We start from the raw sequence: 10,182 nt of genomic DNA, 5'->3' as shown, positions 1-10,182 counted from the left end.
GCCAGGCTTATGTAGGGGGACCAACAGAATGGCTCCTCTGAAGGAGGTGGTAAGTTAGGGTTTCTATTGCTGTGATGAAACACCATGACCAAAAAGCAAGTTGGAGAGGAAAGGGTTTACACTCTCGTATTATGGTCACCATTAAAAGAAGTCTGGGCAGGAACCTGGAGGCAGGAGCTGATGCAGAGGCTGTGGAGGTATACTGAGTACTGGCTTGCTCTTGATGGCTTGCTCAGACTGCTTTCTTACAGAATTCAGGACCACCAGCCCAGGGATGGCACCATCTACACTGTTCTGGGCTCACCCCCATCAATCACTAATTAAGAAAATGTCCTACAGGCTTTTGTGCAGCCTGATCTTATAGAGGCATTTTCTCATTTGAAATTCCCTCCTCTCAGATGACTTCAGCTTGTATCAATTTTGACATAAAACTATCTAGCACAGAGAGCGAAGGGGAAGGGCTATCCTGCCATCAGTGAGGTGGTGACTCAAAAACATGTCATCACCATTCACAAACATACCTATAGAGTGGGCTTTAAGAAGTGTGCCCCTTAGGCACCAACAGAAATTTACCATGATGGAGATGGGGATTCCATATGTTAGCACCAACAGCAGGCTCAGCCAGGCAATCTGGGCTAAAGGCCACGAACATCTCATTCTTTGTGGGTTTATCCAGAGCAGTAACAAGGGTGGGATTTATCAGAGGGTCATACACTTTGTAACCTACATCCTTGTTATAGAACAGAAAATTCACAGTTGATGTGCACAAGAACTAGGGTGTGTCAAAAAAGAAAGTAATAAAACTTCAAGAAATATGACTGGGTTCTTTCTTGGAATTTTCTGCCGTGTTATACCAGCTGCTGTTGCATTTTGGTTCCATTCAGTGACTCTCCTGTGTCATATCACCCATGGCTTCTTAGTTCCAAGTGATATAACCTATCTCAGATTTGCTCAAACATTTTCAAATCTCCAAATGCATGTTTTTCTAGAATTCTTTTTTTCTTGTGCTCTCAGGGACTGGTTCTAATGGTTGCAAAGACTGTTGGGCTAATTTCCTTGGGGGCATGACCTCTGTCTTTGGAAGAATTCTGCACCCACAAATCACAGGTGGAACAAGGAAGTATTTTTATACAAGGGCCCGAGTTCCCCTTTCTTCTTTAGAGATGTCTACTGAAGGCTTTGGGATTACCCCCTGGCCTGCCCCTTGCCTTCAGTGTAAACAGACCATAAACTCTGCAGTAAAGCACTTCGGAGGTTTTAAAGACCTCATTTACAACCAGGTTTGATCTCTAAAATCTGAACTTTACTCATGAAAGAGAACTCCAAAAAGAGATGAGTGTATGTTGCTTGCACGCATCCTCCTCACCTCCCACTGGAGCGGCACGCACCCCTCATATTTGGATACCCCCGGTGCTTGCCTCCTGACATCTGCAATGCAGGTTGATGGCAGTGGTGTTTGTTCTGGAGTGCTGCTCATGTGACTTGCCCTTGGTGATGGATGACCAGTTAGTGCCGTGTTTCAGGTCTGTGGGAGAGCTTCTGTGCAGAGAGATTGTATGAGCTTTGAGTGTATTTGTTCTCTTGGAGAAGTCTGTACAGGAACTCAAATGTCCCTTCAGGAACAGTGCTGGCCCCTGAGGGTTCTGACTCAGAGCTTGTGACCCTCACAGATGCACAGTCTTTCGACCACATGGCATTGGAAATGAGTATAGTGTGGCTCCCTGCCAACAAACCTATTTGCTCAAACCTCCCGAAGGCTTTGCCTTCTGTGACTCCACTTCCATTCCTGGTGAGAGTGTCTAACCTGGAGATAGATGAGTGGGAGCTCCTGGGAATCCCAGAAGAACCAAGGGGTTGTACCTAGGAATCTAGGGAAGGCTCAACTTTAGACACATTGAGAGTTGCTAGAATTTCCAAATTATCAGGACAAGGTTCCTCACGATCACTCCAATCATGCATCTTGTCAAGAGAATCTGACAGGATATTCACCTTTCACTTTGATTTCAGTAGCAGCAACAAGGAAAACCAAGGCTGCACACTTTTTTTTTTTTTTTTTTTTGCCCCCGCCCCAAGGCTGCACACTTTCATCCTCTCCAAGACTTCTGGTTTACCCCGCCTGTGTCTGTCCTTGCCCACTCCAGCCCCACCCCTCACCCGGGGTAACTTACGTACCTTGGTTGGGTGACGTTTGTCTTTACTTCTCATGCTTGCATGCTTGCCTCCTGCTTTCAACTGCAGATATTGTTCAAAATCAGGACGTACAGAGTAACAGTCCCCAGCACAGTGAAGGCCTGAAGGCTGACTCAGACTTGAAATCCAAGTGCAGACGTGTGTACTGGTCACCTTATAAATCTGCTTATGCAGGCTCTCGCTAGGCAGTCCAGGCTACTCAGGAACTTGTGATCTTTCAGATTCCTGAAGATTAGAGGCCCTTCTATCCCTTACCACACACATATATACATATTCACACACACACACACACACACACTTACTTTTAAATTTATAGGAGCTGGAAGAACTGTGTACTTTTCACTCAGGTTTCCTAATTAATATTTTCTATTTGCTTGAATATTCTCTTGTCCCTTCTCTCCAGATGAAGAGCTAGTTCGTAGAGCAGAGCTAGAGTAATATACATGTAATACAGTAATATACATGTGTGAATAATAATTAACACATACTGTTTTTTGGAACCTTAAAGATAGTGCTAATTAAAAAAAAATCTATTTGATTTATGTATGTGAATGTTTCCCCTGCATTTTATAAATGTGTTCCATGTGTCTTGTGCCCTTGGAGACCAGAAGAGGAGCTCATACCCTGGAACTGCAGTTTCAGATGATGGAAACCACCATGTGGGTGCTGGGAACCAAAACTGGGTCCTCTGCTCGAACACAAGCATTTGAAACTACTAAACCATCTCTCCAACCCTGTTTTTCCGCACTCTTTGAGGGCAGGTTGATGGCTTGTCCTCCGTCACCTGGCTTCTGTGCCTCCCAAGGACACAGCAAGTACGTATCCAAGTCACCTTTACCCTTGTCACGTCGTTTCATCCAGTTGCCACTTGCACTTTGCCAACAACAAGGTTATTGCCTTCCTTTGTCCTTCCCAGGATAAAATCCAGACACACATGGGCATGTACACATGCATGCAGGCACCACTGTCAAGGTTGTGCAGCCCCCTTTGCTCTGCAGCGGTGGGTTCTTTAGTCTTCTCTTGTCTTTCAGGACCTCAGCTAGCATGATAACTTGTCTTCCCTCTGCAGGCTTGGTCCTGGGCCTGCCTGGTGTTTCCTTTTGCCCAGATGCAGGCCCTTCCTTCTCAGCAGTGGTGTGGTGACTAGGAAGGTTCATGCCCGCACTCTCCTCCCACTGCTGTTGCTACAGCAGCCACTTCATTCAACTGGTTTTCTCTGCTATAAAGCTTCCATTTCCTACTTCATAAATGTCAGACATTTTGTGAGAAATAGCAACAATGTCCTGTTTGCTCTGTCTGAACATCCTGCTATATCTGCCCGTTCGTGTTCCTTCCAAAGACCCAAGTGTTGACTGTCTCCAGTCTATGGTGCTATTGGAAAGTGATGGGACACTTAGAGAGGGGACGCTTAGATCCTTAAGGAGTGTGCTATTGAAGGAGACATTGAACCCAACCACTACTTGTCCCTGTCTTCTTCTGTTTTCCTCTGCTTCGTACTTCCATACCATAATGAAATGAACTTTTGCCACAGTCCCATAAGACAGGCCTGAAAGAAGTCTCTGAAATAATGATTCCAAGTAAACTCTCCATGTAAGCTGAATTTTTTAGTCCTTTGTCTTATAATGGAACTCTAAGGCACTTACTGTTCCTCCTGAAACTCAAACCCACCCATCTAAGCCTCTCTTGGTGACTCTCCAGTAATCCACTATTATAGTGACTCTCAAATGGTCTTCAATGTTCTTTTCTCTTCTTCAATGTTCTTTTCATTGCACTTACTGTTAAGTGTGCACATGTGCAGTATTGTGCATGTAGAAGCCAGAAGATAACTTGTGCGAGTCAATGCTCTTCTTCCACTATGAGGGACGGCCCTAGGATCCAACTCTGGCCCCCAAGTTGGCATCAAGCATCTTTACCGTGACACCTCACAGAATGTTAAAAAAACAAAAAACAAAAAACAAAACACGTGTGCCTGGTGCCTGCTGAGGGCATCAGATCCCCTGGAACTGGAATTACAGACAGTTATGATTCACATGTGGGTGCTGGGAACCAAACTCTAGCCCTCTTCAAGAACAAGTGCTCTAAAGTGCCAAAGCATCTCTCCAGCTCCTAAACTTTGCTGAGTCTTTCTCTTAGCTCTAACTGCTCTGGAATCTTCAGTGATCCTTCTGCCCGTGCTTTCTGTGTGCTGGGCTTCCAGGATATATGTATACATATCTCCAGGTCTTTAACCACCTGCAAAATACATTTGGTGAAGATTTTCTCTCATTCTGTAGGATGTCTACTCATTTCCTTTATCATGTAGAGACTTTTTATTTCATGAAATTGTATCTGTCAGGTCTTGGGGTTGATTCCTGTGCTCCTGGAGTCCTGCTTGGAAAGTTCTTGCCTGTGCCTGTGTCTTAAAGTGTTTGCTCTGCTTTTGTTGGCCCGACAGTTTCAGCTTTCAAATTTGATCCATTTTGAGTTGGTTTCTGAGCTGGTGAGAGAATGTGGCTCCAGTCTCATTCTGTGTCAGCTACCCAGTTTCTCCAGCACTGTGACTGAACAGACACCTCTTCTAGTGCACATACTGGATGACTGTCAGAAATCTGGGGGCCACAGCCATGTGGGTTTACTAGGGGCCCTCTATCATCTACCAGCCTAAATCTCTGTTTTTGCTCCAGTACCTGCTGCCTTTGTCTCTGTGGCTCTGCAGTATAATGAAGTCAGGTATCACGGCACCTGCAGAAATGTCGGTGCTTTTTCTGTTTAGAATAGCATTGGCAATGCTGTTACCTGCTTCCATATTAATTACAGGACTTTTTTTTTTTTTAGTTCTATGAAGAATGCTTCTGGGATTTTGATAGAGAGTGCTGTAGGCTCAGAGGTTACTCTTGGCAATGTTGTCATCTTTCACAGCCCAATTCTGCTCAGCAGCCAGGAGCATGAACACCCTTTCTAGTGTTTACGTCCTTGTTTGGCTTCTTCCTGTCTTGGTTCTGCCTTGGGTCGTGGGCTCCCTTCTCTTCCCTGTGTACTTGCTTAGCTCTGTTTTCGCACTCATCACTGTTTGAAACCATCATGGGTGCAGTGCTTCTTCATTTTCTTCTCAGCGATGCTGTTGTTGGCATGGGAAAGCTCCTCATTTCTCTTGATCCCAAACCCTTTCTGAAATTGTCTATAAGATTGAAGAGGTTCTCAGCAGAGTCTGCAGGGCTTTTTAAATATAGGATCATTCCTTCATGATAAAGGAAATCTGTCAAACATGCTCCAATGTAATAAAAGCTATTTATAGAAAACTTATAGCTGGAATTGTACTATTGGGAAAAACAGAACATAACCACCAAACCTGAAACAAGACAAAGGTGCCTACTCTACTTAGGAGAGGGAGAGGGAGAGGGAGAGGGGAAGAGAAAGGGAGAGGGGGAGGGAGTAGAAGTGGGAAAAGGAAGAAGTCAAAGTATTCCTATTTGTTGCTAACAAGTTCTATTAATACATTTAATTATTAAAATACATTTAAATATATTATTCTCTCTGATACCGAAGATTACATTTCACATATGCTGGGCAAATGCTCTACCATCTAAGCCTCAAATATATTAGTATTAAAATATATTGATAACTACTTAGCAGATTGTCCCACGAGTGTCCTTTAGAAAACAACAGAAACCAAGGGACAGATTTTAAATTTTAATCTAGTTTAGAAAGAATGAAATTTTTTTTTGTAACCATTTCTTGTAAGACTCGTACTATGTTTAGAGTTTGGTTTTAACAGGTAGATACTATTTCCTGACAACCAGAAGAACTTAGGGTGTACCCTTTCTCCTTCCCCTTTTACAAGTGTACACAGACCATTTCCATAAAAACTCTCACCTGCCTTATTTGAGAGGGCAGAGAAAGAATGTGGCAAAACACATATCTAACCTGAGAAAAAACAGAAATTATAGAGTTATAAATCAAGACAAGACAAGCACAGAATCTTTAGACACGTTTCCTACCTTTTTTAGGTTGTGTGGTGAGACGGTGGAAATCCTTGATTTTAAAGCAAAACTGTTTATAACTACTTAGTAGACTGTCCAGTCAGTGTTCTTCAGCTAGCACCAGCAACCAAGAGAGATTTCAGACTAACTTAGGAAGAACAAAGGTAGGTTTTCTTGTTGTTATTTACTTATTTTGTAACTGTTTCTTATAAGGTTCATATTATTTTTGGAGTTTGGAGTTTATAACACCACAACCCTATTCAAGAGTTCAGTAAAGTAGGACCTTAACCTGAGATGCTCAGCAAACTCATAAACACACACACACAGACACACACACACACACAGACACACACAGACACACAGACACACAGACACACACAGACACACAGACACACACACACAGACACACAGACACACACACACACACACACAGACACACACACAGACACACAGACACACACACACACACACACACAGTCCAGACAGTGAAGGCAGAGCCCACTGCTTGCCTAGGCTTCCCCTCTCTGAGTCCCACCATCCTGCACTTGGGGTTAATCTTACCTCAACGTTGGCCCCGGGGAGAGTTCCTGGGGCACACCATTGGAAGATGTGACCCTTGCTGTGTATGGTCTCTTAAGAGGATGTGATTGTGTGTCCTAAGAGCAGCAGCTCACCAGAAAACATGCAAGGAAAATTGTGAGCACGTAAGTGAAAAGGAGAAAACCCTTGGTGATCTAATTTATTTTGGGATTTTAGTCCTATTTATTATTATTGGTTGTCTTATTTTATCTTAATATAGATATAGATGTACTCTTGACTTTATTATATATTGGCATAAACAAAAAAGTTCTCTGCTCACAAACACAGTGCTCCTTCCCCATACATATAATTGTAAAAAAACAAAAACAAAAACCACACAACTTAACAGTTAGTCATAATTTAAGAGCTTGACAAAGAAGTACATGCATCTGGTCACCATAGCATGTATAAGCACATTAAACATGCATACGGTCACTGTAGCATGGTATAAACACATTAAATATGCAAAGCATAATACCACGTTAAGGAAATTCACCAGTAACCTATCACTTAGCTGTCTCTGGATGAGAGAAAAATGATGCTAATTCCACATACACTCTTTTGGGAACTATCTTGGCATTTGTATGCAAATGACCCACTTAGATGTATACATAATAAATACCCTATTTTGTGCCCTTCTTTTTAAGCTAATGCTGTGTATTAATGAACACTTCTGATGAATACATCTGGAGCTAGCTTATTGTTTTTCATTATTTATTTATTTATCTATTCTTTTTTCCTTTAAAGTTTATTCAATAGAACATAATCTCCAACTTCACTGAATTGGCTGATTGCATCTGACCGAAACCCCCTCTAAACTGGAATTCTGTTGCTGAGCCGGCCTTAGCCTCAGCTTTCTGGTCAGCCCCAGGGGGAACAGCACTCCTTCTCTTGGTGTCTCTGTCTGCCTTCCCTTTGATTCTTGTAGGCCACTCACCCTCTGGACCTTTGGGCCGAGGGAGGCCTGCCAGTCTTGAGACGGCTGTAGCACAGGGTGGCAGGCACAGTCTCTGGAGGGAGGTGCAGTAATCTGGGAGATATTGGATGCCCTCATTTGTAAAGTATCAGTGGAAATGTCTCCAAGCAAACTGCTCCTTCATGTAGCCTTGAGACTCGAGAGAGTGCATGGCTTTCATCACATGAAGGTTGGGCACGTTCTTGTTGGCCAGCTCTCGGTGTTTGGACATGGGGACACCTTTTTTGGCAACCATCACTCCTTCCTTAAAAAGGAGATCATAGATGGTAATCCGATTCTCCTTAGGCATCAACGTCGGGATGGCTGCAGTGTCCGAGGCGGAGGCTGGAAAGGAAGGTGTCTTTCCCAGGGGCCCTTATTTATTCTTTTAAAGTGTGTGGTGCTGGAGACTAAACCTAGCCATGCACCCCACCCATTTATACATAATCAGTTGCATGTTCTAAGTGTTTGAGACATACAGAAACACAGAGAATAGACAGCCAAAGCCACATTGCATCCCTCTCACACAACTGTGCATGTGTGTGGATGTGTGTGTGAATGTGTGTGTGTGTGCATGTGTGTGTGTGTGCATGTGTGTGTGTGTGTGTATGTGTGTGTGTGCATGTGTGTGTCTGTGCATGTGTGTGTGCATGTGTGCGTGTGTGTGGTGTCTGTGTGCGTGTGTGTGTGTGTGCATGTGTGTGCATGTGTGTGAATGTGTGTGTGTGCATGTGTGTATGCGTGTGTGTGCATGTGTGTGTGAATGTGTGTGTGCATGTGTGTGTGCGTGCGTGCGTGTGTGTGTGTGTGTGTGTGTGTGTGTGTGTGTGTGTGTGTGTGTGTAGGGCGATTGTATGTGCCACTCACAGGTGTGTGGAGGTCAGAGGACAATTATAGGAGTTGGTTCTTTTCTTTTACCCTGTATGTTCTGGGGATGAACTTTAGGTTATCACGCTAGGCAACAAACATCTTTATCCACGTAGCTATCTTGTCAATCTGTCTCACAACTTTTAGTCATACCACAACACATACATGTACACAAACATGTACATACACATATGGGATTTTTTATTTTTAAATTATTTTTTGGAATATTTGAAATGGTATTATACTATACATGAGTGAATTTTAGTTTAAAATGGAGAAAATGTGGTATATATAAGCAATGGAGTTTTATTCAGCTGTGAAAGGAGAAGTAAATGATGTCATTTATAGAAACATGGATAAACTGGAAGTCATTATGTTACGTGAAAAACAAAAGCCAGACCCAGAGAGACAAGTGTGTGTGCTTTCTTATATATATAGAATCTGGATGAACATAGATACCACAAGAAACCAAAGAGGGTCCTCTGAAGAAGAGGAAGAGGGGCAATGGGAAATGGGGAGGGGAAAGAGGGAGGCCGAAATGGGAGTAGCTGTGTTGGAAGTATGAATGAAAACATTGTAGGGAAACTCAGTGACTTTATACTGAAGATACTACTATATCCTAAAACCCCTCAAACGAGCCCCACAAAACCACCAAGCAGTGGCATGCTATCTATTCTCTTCTGTCTCTGTTTGCATTTTACACACACACACACACACACACACACACACACACACACACACACACACACACACCACACACAGAGGTCTTAGCCTTTGTGGTGTTGGGGGCCTCATGCATGAGAGTCACGCTCTCTGGCTGCCCACTGAGTCCACCCGGCTACTAGCTATCTTCATATCCACACATGTGCACATGCCTCACCTCCTGGTGTAGCTCTCCTATTCCCTCACACAGACTGCTGTGGCTCACTCAGTCTGCCCCTTGGTGAGTGACAGACTCCTAGACTGCAAAGACACTGTGCCTCTGCAGACTGTCTCATCGGTCCAGCCTCTCGCTATCACTTAGGAGTTAGTTCAAGCTCAAAGCTTGCCATATGTTTTGTATCATTCTAGATTAACTTAGGTCTTGACTAATTTAAGCCTAAACGAATACTGCATTACCTTACAAATAAAGACTTGTTCAACAAGTTAAGATCGTGAAAAGCTTTCCTATTTATTTCCTGCCTTTTGCACGGGGCCACTGTGACATCATCTAATCAGCTGATGGGGTGTAAGCCTTGAGTGTAAGCATCCCAGTGTATGCAAGCATCCTGATGCTTCCTGAGCCCTCCCTTTATTGCTCGGTATTCTCTGGGGCCTTTCTATACATTTCCATCCACACTCTCTCCCCTTGCCTGTGAATGAGTTTGGCAGTGTTTGGGAAGCTGGTTGATAGTGTTCCGAGTGCCAAATGAGTAGGAGAGAGGTCTCATCCCAGCCAACTCGTAGGTAAGTATTAGTCACACAGGGGTACAAACAAGTCTGGAAAACCACATCTAACCAGCTGTGGCCAGTGGTGCCCATCATTGGCTGCCTACAGACACCTCTGTGCTGCATTAAGAAAGACTTCCCACTTGTTGCAGCAACACAGCCAGCTGCTGGGAATTAGGTGGTAAAGATCAGAGGCGAGGGGGT

At 43.7% G+C, this 10,182-nt stretch overlaps 1 pseudogene; it reads right to left on the bottom strand.

The window, feature by feature from the left end:
* Positions 1–7,480: 7,480 nt before the first annotated feature.
* LOC116884956 lies at positions 7,481–7,993 on the bottom strand (annotated as a pseudogene).
* Positions 7,994–10,182: the final 2,189 nt, after the last annotated feature.

This window comes from Rattus rattus, chromosome 15 (genome assembly GCF_011064425.1).
Source record: "Rattus rattus isolate New Zealand chromosome 15, Rrattus_CSIRO_v1, whole genome shotgun sequence".
NCBI lineage: Eukaryota > Metazoa > Chordata > Mammalia > Rodentia > Muridae > Rattus > Rattus rattus.
Note: the sequence above shows the minus strand (reverse complement) of the source record. Positions and strands in the feature narration are given on the sequence as shown.